Here is a 14,983-nt window from a genome sequence, read left to right on the forward strand (position 1 = left end):
TGTCCCTTGAACTGCCTATAGCTCTTCGCTGTTTATTTTTATCTGTAATAGAGAATCTGCATGTGTAGTCTGTTGGCCTCTGTATTTCATTGTAGCTGAGGTTATAAAAAAGGAAGTTTAATTAAATACCCCATTTCTAAGAGAAAGTACTTTGTGTATGAAAAAAGTGCCAAATTTAGTGAATATTAGAAACTTTAAATCTAGTCTGAGTTCCTTTTATAGCTGGATTATATTAAAATTTCAGCTCCCATATCTTCACTTGAGAGTTTATAAATTAGATTAGAATGGAGTTCAGGAAGGAGTGTGTGTGTGTGTGTGTGTGTGTGTGTGTGTGTATACTGGGAATTGAACTAATTGAATAACAATCACTGAGCCACATCCCCAGTCCCATTTTGTATTTTATTTAGAGACAGGATCTCACTGAGTTGCTTAGTGCCTTGCTAAGTTGCTGAGGTTGGCTTTGAACTCATGATCCTTATGTCTCAGCCTCCCAAGCAGCTGGGATTACAGGCATACACTACCATGCTCAGTAGGAATGTATATTTAAGAAATGTCATTTCAATGTAGGCAATATTTCTGAAATAATTAAGTCTTACACTTGCTTTCTTTTCTTAAATCATGAGCCCTTAGACATGATAGTTACATACAGTGAACAGTTTTCTTTTCCCCATACATAAACGTCACCAACAAACTTGTTTTCTAAGGCCCTGAACTAATATTTATGTGGCATATAGGCTATATCACTCTACAGTTTCAAATAAATGAACTATAAAATAACAATTGAACTAATTATGTAATATGGATGTGAAGATCACATATTTGGTCTAAGATTCATTCCATTTATATACTATCTTTGTTTTATTTATTGTCTTATATTTTTGAGAGTAGGATTTTCATTCTTTTTAAATGGTACACCTAATATGTATACAATACAATCTATATAATAAAAATAAATAAATAAGTCCCCAAAGACAAAAGGCTGGTTACTAGTCTGAAGGATATTCAACACAGTAGAGTCAGAAATGGGGTCTCATTGTTAGGCCTTGTCAATAAGCACTGGGGTTTTACTGGTAATGAGAGGTGAATCAACTTTAAAATGGAAAGTAACAAAAATAAGTTTCTAGGCCTAAGCTGTTTCTTGAAAGGTGATGTGACATAGGCCAACTAAATTTGGAAATTCAAGCTAGAGTGTAATAAAAGAAGTATTGAGCACATGGTGACCTCATTACAAATCAGACACTTAGTAATTAATCTCTCTTTCCCTTAAGAAGCAACTCAGGGTAGATCTACACTTGAGCTCAGGTCCCAGCCCAGGGCTGCCTCTGTCACCACCACCCACTGCCCCATAGGAGCCCAGGCCCAGGTTAGGCCCAGCACCACCCCCTGGGCCCACCTGGAAGCCCAGGACTAGCTCACCTCCATCTTGGGACACACCCATTGCCATAGCCCTCCCCATGCAGTAGCCTCCACCTTGCAACAACAGACAGCTGCATCTCAGAACAAGCAGCCCAAAGCCATTGTAAGGCCCACTCTTTCAGTCCCATCTCTGAAAGTGGTTGCATTCATCTTGGGACACCCCCACTGCTATCTTGAGTTACTTCTGCTATTGCTGCCACTACCTTTAGTTGCAGTAGCATTCATCACAGGACACTGGCATGGTCTGGAAGCCCAACACCAAGGTGATGTACAGATAATCTGCACAGATACTATAAAACTATAGGGTAGAAACCATAATACTTCAGATCCACACTGCAAGAAAGGAAGACACATAGACAACATGAAAAAACAAGGGAAGAAAGTGCCCCCAGACAAACCAGGATACTACAGTAATAGAATCCATGGATGGCACAGTTGATTAAATGTCAAAGAAGGAATTAAGAATGTACATAATTAAAATGATCTGTGAATTAAAGAATGACCTAAATGAACAAATATAGGCAAAAATTAATCACTCTAACAAGGAGATAAGAAAGCAAATACAGGCAACCATTGATCACACCAACAGAGATAAGGGAGTAAATACAGGTAGCAAAAGATTACTTCAAGAAAGAGATACAGATTCTCAGGGAAAAAAATCAGAAATCCTTGAAATAAAGGAAACAATAGCTAAATAAAAAACTCAATAGAAAGCATTACCAATAGGCTAGATCACTTGGAAGATAGAATGGCAAAAAATGAAGACAAAGTATACAATCTTGAAAATAAAGTTGACCACACAGTGAAGATGGTAAGAAACCACAAGCAGAACACATCCAAGAATTATGGGATAGCATAAAAAGACAAAATATAAGAATTATTGGGATAGAGGAAGGCACAGAGATTCAAACCAAAGGAATGCACAATCTTTTCAATGAGATTATATCAGAAAATTTTCCAAATATGAAGAATGAATTGGAAAATCAAATACAAGAGGCTTACAGGAAACCAAATGTACAAAATCACAACAGATCTATACCAAGGCCCATTATAATGAAAATGTCTACCATACAGAATAAGGATAGAACCTTAAAGGCCACAAGAGAGAGAAATCAGATCACCTATTAAAGGAGATGACTTTGTATCTCAGCAGATTTTTCAACCCAGATTCTCAAATCCAGAAGATCCTGAAACAACATATACCAAGCTCTGAAAGAAAATGGTTGCCAAACAAGAATCTTATATCCAGCAAAATTAAGCTTCAGATTTGATGAAAAAATAAAAAAAACCTTTCATGATAAGCAAAATTTAAAAGAATTTACAGGAAGAAAGCCTCTACTACAGAGCATCCTCAGCTAAATATTCCAGGAGGAGGAAATGAAAACAACAATGAAAATCAGCAAAGGGAGGAACTACACTAAAGGGAAGACCAAGAAGAAACCAAGTCAAGTTAAAAACCCAAAATAAATCAAAATGTCCAAGAATACAAATTATATTTCAATAATAACCCTGAATGTGGATGGCCTAAACTCAGCAATTAAAGGACACAGACTGACAGATTGGATTAAACAACAACAACAATATGTTGCCTTCCAGAGACTCATCTTACGGAAAAGACATCCACAAACTTAAGGTGAAAGAGTGGAAAAAAATGTATCACTCACATGGACCACGTAAACAAGCAGGGCTTTCCATCCTCATATCAGATAGAGTGGGCTTCAAACCAAAGCTAGTGAAAATGGATAAAGAAGGACATTTCATACTGCTTAAGGAATTCATACATCAACAAGACATAGCAAGCATAAATATCTATGCCCCAAACAATGGGGCATCTATGTATGTCAAACAAATCCTTCTCATATACAAGAACCAAAGAGACCTCAACACAATAATACTGGGTGACTTTAATACACCTCTCTCACCACTGGATAGATCTTCCAAACAAAAACTAAACAAAGAAACTGTAGAACTCAATAATACAATCAATAAATTGGACTTAACAGACACATATAGAATATTCCATCCACCAATGAGCAAATATACTTTCTTCTCAGCAGCACATTGGTACTTCTCCAAAATAGACCATATGTTATGCCACAAAGCAACTCTTAGCAAATATTTTATAAAAATAGAGATACTACCCTACATTCTATCAGATTATAATGGAATGAAATTAGAAATCAATGATAAAAGTAAAAAGAGAAGCTACTCCAACACCTGGAGACTAAATAATATGCTATTGAATATGCATAACAGAAGACATCAGGAAGGAGATAAAAACATTCTTAGAGGTAAATGAAAACTCCAATACAACTTCTCCAAATCTCTGGAACACTATGAAGGCAGTGCTAAGAGGAAAGTTCATTGCATTAAGCTCATTTTTCATTACACAAAGAAAAAGTCAACAAATAAATGACCTGATATTACATCTCAAAGCCATAAAAAAGAAGAACAAACCAATTCCAAAAGTAGTAGAAGACAGGAAATAATTAAAATTAGGGGGAAATCAATGAAATTGAAACAAAGGAATGATTCAAAATATTGATAAAATAAAAAGCTGGTTCTTTGAGAAATAAATAAAATTGATAAACCCTTAGCCACCCTAACAAAAAGAAGGAGGGAGAAAACTCAAATTACTAAAATTTGTGATGAAAAAGAAAATATCACAAGAGAGACTATTGAAATACAGAAGATAATTAGAAGCTATTTTGAAAATTTATACACCAGTAAAATAGAAAACCTTGAAGACACCAACAAATTTCTAAAGGCATATGATCAATCCAAACTGAGTCAAAGAGGACATACACAATTTAAATAGATCAATTTCATGCAATGCATTAGAAGAAGCCATCAAAAGCCTACCAACCAAGAAAAGTCTGGAACCAGATAGATTCATAGCTGAGTTCTACAAGACCTACAAAGAAGAATTAATACCAGTACTCTTCAAATTATTCCAAGAAATAGAAAAGGAAGAAATCCTTCCAAACTCATTCTATGAAACCAGTATCATCCTGATACCAAAACAAGGCAGAGATACATCAACAAAAGAAAATTTCAGACCAATATCCCTGATGAAAATTGATGCAAAAATTCTCAATAAAATTCTGGCAAATTACATACAAAACATACTTAAAAAATAGTGCACCATGATCTAGTGGGGCTCATTCCAGGGATGCAAGGTTAGTTCAACATTGGAAATCAATAAATATAATTCAGCACATCAATAGACTGAAAGATAAGAATCATATAATTATTTCAACTGATGCAGAGAAATCATTTGACAAACTGCATCACCCTTTCATTTCAAAACACTAGAAAGACTAGGGATAGGAAGAACATACCTCAACATTGTAAAAGCTATCTACACTCAATGCCAACATTATTCTAAATGGAGAAAAATTGGGAGCTTTCCCTCTATAAAGTGGAACAAGACATGGATACTCTCTTTCACCACTTCTATTCAGCATAGTCCTTGAAACTCTAGCCAGAGCAATTAGACAGGCAAAGAAATTAAAGGGATACAAATAGGAAAAGAAGAACTCAAACTATCATTATTTTCTGATGATGTGATTCTATACTTAAAGGATCTGAAAAACTCCAACAGAAAACTTCTATTTAATTAATGAATTTAGCAAGCAGCAGGATATAAAATCAATACTCATACATCAAATGCATTTCTATACATCAATGATGAGTCCTCCAAAAGATAAATTAGGAAAATGACCCCATTCACAATAGCCTCAACCCCCCCCCCCCACCAAAAAAAAAAAAAAAACCCTTGGGAATCAACAAAAGAGGTGAAAGATCTCTACAATGAAAACTAAAGAAATAAATTGAAGAAGACTTTAGAAGATGGAAAGATCTCCCATGCTCTTGGATAGGCAAAATTAATATTGTCAAAATGGCCACACTACCCAAAATGCTATATGGATTCAATGTGATTCCAATCGAAATCTCATTGTTATTTCTTATAGAAGTAGAAAAAGCAATCATGAAATTCATTTGGAAAAATCCTTAGCAAGAAGAGTGAAGCAGGAGGCATCACAATACTAGAACTTAAACCATACTACAAAGATATAGTAACAAAAATGGCATGGTATTGGCACCAAAATAGACATGTAGAGCAATGGTACAGAATAGAAGACAAAGAGACAAACCCACATAAATACAATTATCTCATACTAGACAAAGGCACCAAAACAGACATTGGAGAAAAGTTAGCCTGTTTAACAAATGGTACTGGGAAAACTGGAAATCCATATGCAGCAAAATGAAAATAAACCCCTATCTTTCACCATGCAAAAACTCAACTAAAAGTGGATCAAGGACCTAGGAATTAGACCAGAGACCTGCACCTAACAGAGGAAAAAGTGGGCTCAAATCTTCATCATGTAGGATTAGGCCCTGACTTCTCTTTATCTCCCTGTTGGGGTGATCTTTTGCTTTTTGGATTTATTTATCTAGCTCATTGTTGAAGTAATCTTTCACTGCCTGTATTTGTACTATTATGTCTTCTTTGAGATCCAAAAATATTTTAACCATGTATATCCTGAAATCTTTCTCTGTAATTTTTTCTGCTATAGCTGCCAATGCTTCTAATGATGTGTTGTCTTGATTTGTTTGTGGTACTTTATTCCCTTGTCTTTTCATGTTGCTCGTGTTTCTTTCTTTCCAGCTCTGTGGATGCAGTGTGTTATTGTTTTTACCCTATAGATTTGTAGTGCTCTTGTAGGGTTCCAAGATCTCTCCTTTGTGGGGAAAGACAATGTTAACAGATCATAATATCAACAATTCATCATCTATGAACAAATTGTTGTTATTAAGACATTTGCAGTTTAGTCTCAATGTCCAGAAATGTTGGATTCAATTATTATTTAAAATATAATCAGTAGTTTCATAAAAAGGTTTACAGTTTCTGGTGGTGAACAACGAACTGGGGGTCAGGTGTAGGGCGATATGTTGAGGGGAGAAAATGTGAGGGTATATGGTTAACATATCTTAGGAAATGAGAGGGAGAAATCTAGTGAAGAGGGTTAGTAGCAGGAGAATAGATAGGAGGTAATTTGAGGTAGACAATTATGTGGGAAGACAGTAGAGTACATAAAATAAACACACATGTATTTAGAAAAATACAGGATGTAAAATAGTAAAATTTGGAGGGTGAAGGAAGAAGAAAGAAAAAATGGAAAGAAAGAAAGAAAAGAGAGAAGAAAAAGAAAAAAGGGCTTATGCAACTCCTCTATATTATATTATTCAGGTAACTCAGTCCTCAGAGTCCTATTTCATGTAAAATTCTCGGTTTTACATATGTTGGGGATGTGAGGGCCAGAGGATAGAAGGGTAGAAGAGAAAGAAGAAGAAGAAGAAAAAAATACTCTCAGAGATCTGTTTCTTTCTCTTCTCATCCAGTAGGTGGGGTTGTCTCATCCAGTAGGTGTCTAGGTAACCAGGGTGTGAAGAAGACTGGACTTGGTGTGGAGCGCCTGGAAGCGTGGAGTGTTGCCCACCAGTTCAAGCAGGAAAATTGCACCTCATGGGTCTTTTTTGTGACCACTTGTCTGACTTGAGCCCCTGGTATCATCTCCCTCTCTTGCCTGGAGGTTTCCCAGATCCTGGTCTCTCTGTTATGCTCTAGACTTTAGTCTTCTCCCCTCTATTACTTATCAGGTCCCAACTGCAGGACCTCTCACCCCTAGGCTCACACCAGGTGGGCGGCGCCCTGTTGGCACTGCACTCCTGTCCAACTGAGAGCTGTTTTTGTGTTGGGTGGTCACTGTGCTGAGTTACCGCTGATTGGGGGGCGGGATTGGAAATCAGGTACCTGCTCAGATGGCAATCCAATCTGATAGCCACACCTACCAAAAAATGGTGAGGAAGGTTTTCCAAGATGAAGTTGGTCTGCTTCCATCCCCAGGTGTCTGGTGAGGTGGGGGGAGCTGGGCAATGGCCTTGTGCTGTGGATAGGTAGCAGCTGAGTGACCTGTGTGGGAGTGGAGTGCAGTCTGGAGTTCTGCAGAGGTGCTTATAGGTGATTCTGCTAAGCTGCTTGTGAGCCGTGTGTGAGCTAGAACTGTGGGCTTTGGATCTGGAGTCTGGAGACTTACTTGAGCCCAGAGGCTCTGATTTCTGTACAGGTGGTTGCTGGTGATTTTTGTGAAAATACACTGCATAGGGGTCCTCTCACACTCTCTGAGATGTTGTATTCCATCTAGGTGAGACCTTGTGGAGAAGCTGCCTATCTGCTTTCTTGGTTTCATGTCACAGAGCAGCCAGTAACAGGACTTCCTCTATTCTGCCATCTTGGATCTCCTGTAGGCCCTGACTTTCTTAACAACACTCCTAAAGCACAAGAAATAACATCAAAAATTAATAAATGGCATGAACTCAAACTAAAAAGCTTCTTCTCAGCAAAAGAAACAGTCGATGAGGTAAAGAGAGAGTCTACATTTGGGGAGCAAATTTTTATCACACACACATATCAGATACAGCACTAATCTCTAGGATATATAAAGAACTCAAAAAACTTAACACCAAAAAAATAAATAAAATAACCCAATCAATAAATGGGCTAAGGAGCTGAACAGACACTTCTCAGAAGAAGATATACATTCAATTAACAAATGTATGAAAAAATGTTCAACATCTCCAGTAATTAGAGGAATACAAATCAGAACTACTCAAAGTTTTCATCTCACGTCAGTTAGAATAACAGTTATCAAGAATACAGACAACAATAAATGTTGGCGAGGATGTGGGGGAAAAGGCACATTCATACATTGTTGGTGGGACTGCAAATTGGTGCAGCCAATCTGGAAAGCAGAATGGAGATTCCTTAGAAAACTTGGAATGGAACTACCATTTGACCCCACTCTCCTGCTCCTCAGTCTATACCCAAAGGACTTAAAATCAGCATACTATAGTATGTAGTCACATCCATGTTTATAGGAGCTCAATTCACAATAGCTATACTGTGGAAGCAACCTAGAAGTCCTTTAATAGATGAAGTGATAAAGAAACTGTAATATATATATATATATATATATATATATATATATATACACAATATACACAACGAAATATTACTCAGCATTAAAAGAGAAAATCATGGCAGTTTCAGGTAAATGGATGGAGTTGGAGAATATCATGCTAAGTCAAGTAAGCCAATTCCAAAAAACCAAAGGCTAAATGTTCTCTCTGATAAGTAGATGCTGATCCATAATGGGAGTGATATGGGAAAATGGAGGAACTTTGATGGGGCAAAAGGGAGGGAATGGTAGGGATGGGGAATGTGGGTAGGAAAAATGGTGGAATGAGATGGACATCATTACCCTAGTTACATGTATGACTGCACATACGGTGCCATGCTACATCATGTACAACCATAGAAATGTAAAGTTGTGCTACAATTGTGTACAAATCGTGTGCAATGAATCAAAATGCATTCTGCTGTCATATATACCTAATTAAGATAAATTTTTAAAAATAAGCAATTAATTAGGATTGGAAAACATAAATATTTTAATAGGCTTTCACAAAACAACGTGGAATCCTTAGCACATATCATATCCTATGTTTTTAAATTTATATTTTTCATTTGCAAGTGAGTTACATTGGCATTTAGCTAGCTAAAGGAAAATATTTAGAACTGATCAGCTACTTTGTGGGAGGCTAAATGATACCTGTAAGAGAAAAAAATAATTAATATTCTAAATATCAGCAATGCTATAAAATCAGAATTGGGACAATTCTAAAAAATCATTTCATATTCCCTCAGATTTTTTTTCAACCAAATACTCTCTGCTTATATTGTAGGTCTCTAGAGAAGAGCTGTTGTTAACATCCCATTATTTATTTGACAGCAAGAAAACCTTTCTTCATGCACACGTGATGTTATCATACAGCAATATGTGATTATATTAGTATGATGTGCCCTATGGCCCTTTGTGGGTTTCAGGGAGATAAACCCAGCAGCCTGTTCCTTCTCCTGAATGGACTCCAGAGCTCTCACTCCCAAACACCCAAAGCCTGGTCCCCAAGTTAGTGACAGCAAAGCTAAGGGCAAATAAGGAAAATAAAGGAAACATAGTCAACTCTTATAAAGAGTTTGTTCATTTTCCATTTTAAGGTAGTATTTTTCCTATTAGAGTACTTGGTATTTTTTGATTTTTTTGTTTATTTGTTTTAGAAGTGACAATGAATGTATGCAGTTCTCCTGTGTTTTTGTTTTCTGTGGTGCTGGGGATTGAACCCAGGACTTGTGTGCGTGTGTGGGAAGCACTCTACCAACTGAATTCCCAGCCCCTCCTGTTGTTTTTATTTCCCTTATTTGGAAGAAAAAAATTGCTAATCTGTTAGTAATTAATAAATTTGTAAAGTTTTGCATGTTTAAAAAATCTTCAAATCAGAAACCACTACTACTCTACAATATGAATTTATAATAAGTAAATAAATTAAATTTTAAAAAATCACTGACTATATTTTGTACATACATATTATACACACACACATATATATACTTTTGATAGAAGATGCCTATGAAGCATTGATATTAACATAAATCTAAAATAACAGAAACCTAACCCATCTCAGACTTTCTATTAATTTTATTACTTGAAAACAATTTCTTCCAGTTTGTATTTCTAGCTCTCTTAGCCTACTTTATTTTAATTGGTATGGCTGCAGACCTTGGAGAAAAGATTTTTGCTCTCTCCTAATTAGGAAAGTCAATCTCTCCAAACACTTCTAGTTCACTGGTTTTACTCTGCCACAGAGTGCCTAATGTATGCCCTGGGCCAGATCCTCAGAACTCTGGTAGACTGAGCACATCACTGTTCACATCACAGGAAAAAGAGAAGAGTAAAACCCAGCTTCCTTTCATGACTATTGTCACTCCCAAAGAATGGAAACTGAAAAAGTGGAAAATGGCATCCATCTATGCCTCGAATATGCCATGGGATTTTTCTCACTTTTGGCCTTGTTTTCTGACCTATTTTTGATACTTGTATAAGTATAAAAAATACTTTTTTATACTTACACAAGTATAAAAAAAGAAACAAACCTTTCTTTTTTTCTGAAGCTTCCAGGTCAGATTATGGGGGAACTAAAAATGAATTTGTGTTTAAATAGCCTCTTGAAATGTTTTCCATAAGCAACATATCTGTGGACACATAAACATTTCCCAGTCATTATCCTGTGAAGAGTTCTCCAGCTTTAATGGCCACCTGTCAACTAGCTGTGAGCTATTTTCATCTTTTATATCAGCAGGATGACTTTGGACACTTAAACTTTCAGTCACTCATTTAATCAATACTTACTTCATGCTGATGATACAGCAGTCCCTGTGTTCAGCATGATAGAAAAGATAAAATGTGGTAAAAAATATAGACAGGGAACCTACTGTAGCTGTCAGTTACCAGCAGTAGGTAATGACCAACATGGGGAAAGAAGAGAGGAAGATTGCTTAGCTAGTCAGTTGTTTATAGAAGCCATTACTTGAACTTCTAGATGAGATTAGTCCCCTTACTCTGCAATAATCTCTTAAATCATCACCCAATGTAACTATATCATATAGAGATTGTTGTAATTAATGAGGGTCAGCATTTGATGCTGATATTAGGTTTTAGTCACTAAGACCAAAAAACCTGCCAAGAATAACTTAGAGGAACAAAAATTTATTTTGGCCCATGGTTTCAGAAATTTAGTCCATGTGGACCCAGGGTGAGGCAGAACATCATGGCAGAAAGGCACGGTAGAGGACTGCTACTCCATTCATGGTGGCCAGAAAACATAGAGAGAAAGAGAAAAAGATCACAGGGAAGGTGAACACTTTTAGGGCACACCACCAGTGACTTACCTCCTCCAGCCACTCCCCACCTGTCCATAGTTACTACCAAGTTAGTCCATTCAAATTAGGATGGATTGATTAGTTTATAGCTCTCGCAATCTAATCATTCATCTCTGAATATTCCTGCATTAACTCACGAGTTTTTAAAGGATGCCTCATATCTACACCACGGAAATTCCTGATCTCTACATGGTTCCATGAAAGTAGAGGTTGTTTTTGTATGTTCCCCACTCTGTTTTCAGAACCCAAAGCAACCCCCAGCATATCACAGTCACTCAATAAATACATATTGGGTTAATGGTTAAATCTTAACTTCAGGAGCAAGAATACTCAGTTTCTTCTCAAGTGTATTCACTTATTCTGCCTTGTCATGGCAGGTAAGAATCACCTTACTAGTTTGATGGTTTCAAAACAGATTGGGACTTAGAATTTGGAGAAAACAGGATTGATTGTTTCAGAGTGTCTGATATCCCCTCAATACATCCCAAATTCACAAAGCTAGAAATGCCACTGCTCTATAAAATTGCCTCATTTAAAATAGATTATAAAAGCAACAGGTAATGATCACAAAAAGCTTGCAAAGCTTAGAAAATTATACATTGTATGTTTTAAAGATTTGAGCAGAGATCGGTATGGCCCTCCCAAGTAACCTTGCTTGGTAGGTACCCATAGGTACTTTCATTATTTCCTCTTCATTTCATGCTTCACTTTCTGATGCTCCTTTACTTCCACCACTGGAGTTCTACAAATTAAGTCTGACCTTTCCTGGTGCCATATTCTCAATCTTTCCTGCCACCCCTCCCATCCCTTGGTTTCCTTTTCTAAGGAAATTTCTAAGGGAATTTCCAGTGACGAACAAGCTTTTTGTCAATCTAAATCTTATATAGAAACTGATTTGTAAAATATTCAAAAAGTACAACTCTGCCTGCAGTTTTGGGAGGTGTGGGGGCTCAGATGAATCAACCTACCTGCAGAGCACTCTAAAGAGGATGCCACTCCATGGTGAAATTTTAAATCTGTTAAAATGCATCGACCTGACCTCTAGTAAACATGCACATCTATTTAGCAGGATTTCTGAGGGTCAAGTACTCAGGGGCTTTTCAAAATGTGAGCAAAAACATCCCTCAAACAACAATAACAGCAACAACAACAGCTGGAGATGTCAATCAGTGGCAGAGCCCTTCTTGCCTAGCATGCGTGAAGCCCTGGGCTGAATCCCCAGTCCTGCTAAGGCAGGAGGACTTCTGGAGCCCCTGGGGGTGGATACCAGCCTGCACCACATAGTAAACCTATCTCAAAAAGAAAAGCAACATAAAACAAGACAAAAAAAAAAAAACCCTTTATCTGAACACCCATGTATAAAACAGCTCAAAGCAGTAGTCTATTTATGTATTTATGTAAGCCCAATTTAAAGTTTAAACCTACATAACTCATAAAAACAATCAGTGAGAAAAAGGTTATTTCCATGAGCACAAAATATTTGGGATTAAAACATGTGCGTGGCTATTAGGCCTCTGCATTTATTTTACTGTTCTTTTCCTTCTGCTTTTGCTTTCTTGCTTTTTCCTCCTCCTCCTCTTCCCTATCTTTTCCTTAACCCTTTTTCTTGTCCTCCTCTGTGTATTACTGTCTTCCTCCTCTTCCTGCTTTATGAGCTCCTCGCCCTTCTCCTTCTTTTCTTCTTTCTCCTCCTCCTTTCTTTCTTTCTGCATATCTATATCCACACACACAAATGTATAATGACATATAATAAATTTTGCACAGTTAAAATAATTTGATGTTTTGACCTCTGTATACACCTGTGAAAACTTTGCCACTATCAAGATAATACACATATCTAACACCCACAGTTCTTCTAGTGCACCTCTGTAATCCCACTGTCCTTCCCTCCCACAGTCCCCCCATGTACAGGCAAAAACTGATTTGATTTCTGTCACAATGAATTAAATTTCATTTATATCAAGAGTTAGTCCCTGTTGATTGGTAACATTTCACTGTATGGATATGCCACAATTTCAATTCATTCACATTTTCATTGACATTTGTTTCCAGTTTTTGGTTATTACAAATAAAGCTGATGGGACATACATCTCTGTCTTTGTATGGGCATACACTTTTCCCTGCTCTCTGGTGAATATGTAGGAGTGGAATGAGTGGGGCATATGGTGGCTACATGTGAACTACCAAACTGTTTCCCAAAGTGACTGTATGATGTTTACATTCCCACCTGAAGTAAAAGAGAGAGCAGAGTATGTTGATATTCAGTTGTTACAGCAATACTGGCTAAAAAGTTTAACCCCTTTGCAATTGATGTATTGTGCCTTTATAGGAAACTAATTGATCATAAGTGTATAGACCTATCTTCTAAAATTTTCATTATGTTCCACACTGAAACAATATTAGGCTTATCAAAAAGTGACAAAAAATAGGGGCTGGGGCTGTAGCTCAGTGGTAGAGCACTTGCCTAGCACGGGTGAGGCACTGGGTTCTATCCTCAACACCACATAAAAAATAAATAAAATAAAGTTATAAAAAAGGTTTTTAAAAAGTGCCAAAAAAATAGTACAAAGTATTCCTATATGCCTGTCATCCAGCTTCCCTAATGCCAGTATCTCCCATAACCATAGCACATTGCCCCAAATCAGGAAATAGACATTGGTACAATATTATAAAATAAACCATAGACTTATAAGAATTAGTACAGTTTTCTAATAATGCTCTTTTTTGTTCCAGGATCCAGTCTGGGAGCCCACTTTTCATAAGTTGTCTTCCAATCTGTGATGGTTTTGCAGATGCCTTTGACAGATGCCTTCTTCTGTCAATTACTTTAGCAATCTGTTGTTCACTCATTAGATTGATATCATGTAGTTTTGACAAGAACACAATGCAAGTGATGTTGTGCCTCTCTCAGTGTGACACATCAGTCATTAATGTTAATCTGTCTTAATACTGATATTAATCTTGATCACATAGTTAAGATGGCATGTCAGAAACTGGAATTTTATTAATCTTAATACTCTTTACTATTCTTTTTTTTCTTTTCTCTTTTTTTTTCTTCTTTTTTCTCTTTCTTTACTATTCTTCACAGTAAATTTATTATTTTTCATTTAGTACTTGTTGCTTGAGTCTATTATCCCTTCAGTACTTTATAATTTTTCTTCTTTTGTGAGATGATTTTGTATCTTTATTTAATCATTTCAATCTGTTTTTTTTACATTTCTCCATTTCTTTGTCCATTTTTCTTCTCAGTTTTTAAATTGCTAATTCAAGGATGGTATTATAGATTGTCTTAGTTTTGTTGTTGTTGTTGTTGTTGTTGTTATAGCACAATGCCTGAGCCTGGGTAATTTATTAGGAAAAGAGGTTTATTTTGGCTCATGCCTTTGGAAGCTGTAGAGTTCAAGATCAGATGGCTGCATCTGGTGAGGGCCTTATGCTGCTTCATAGCATGGCAGAGGTTAGAAGGGCAAATGGGTATGTATAAAAGAGAAAAACATGAGAGGTTTCATAACAATCTGCTCTTGAGGAAATTAATCCAGTCCGGGGAGAGGAAAAACTCACTCTCAGGGAATTCCAATGAGAAAGACTTTGAGCCTTCTCGACAATCTAATGACTTCCTAAAAGCCCCACCATCTTTCAATAACATTATATTGAGAGTCAAGTGTCAATGAGTTTGGCAGGCACAAACCACATCCAAATCATAGCATATATTTTCAAATACTT

This window comes from Marmota monax, unplaced genomic scaffold (assembly GCF_021218885.2).
Source record: "Marmota monax isolate L192 unplaced genomic scaffold, Marmota_monax_Labrador192_F-V1.1 WCK01_AAM20220418_F8-fsc00110, whole genome shotgun sequence".
In the NCBI taxonomy this organism is placed as follows: Eukaryota; Metazoa; Chordata; class Mammalia; order Rodentia; family Sciuridae; genus Marmota; species Marmota monax.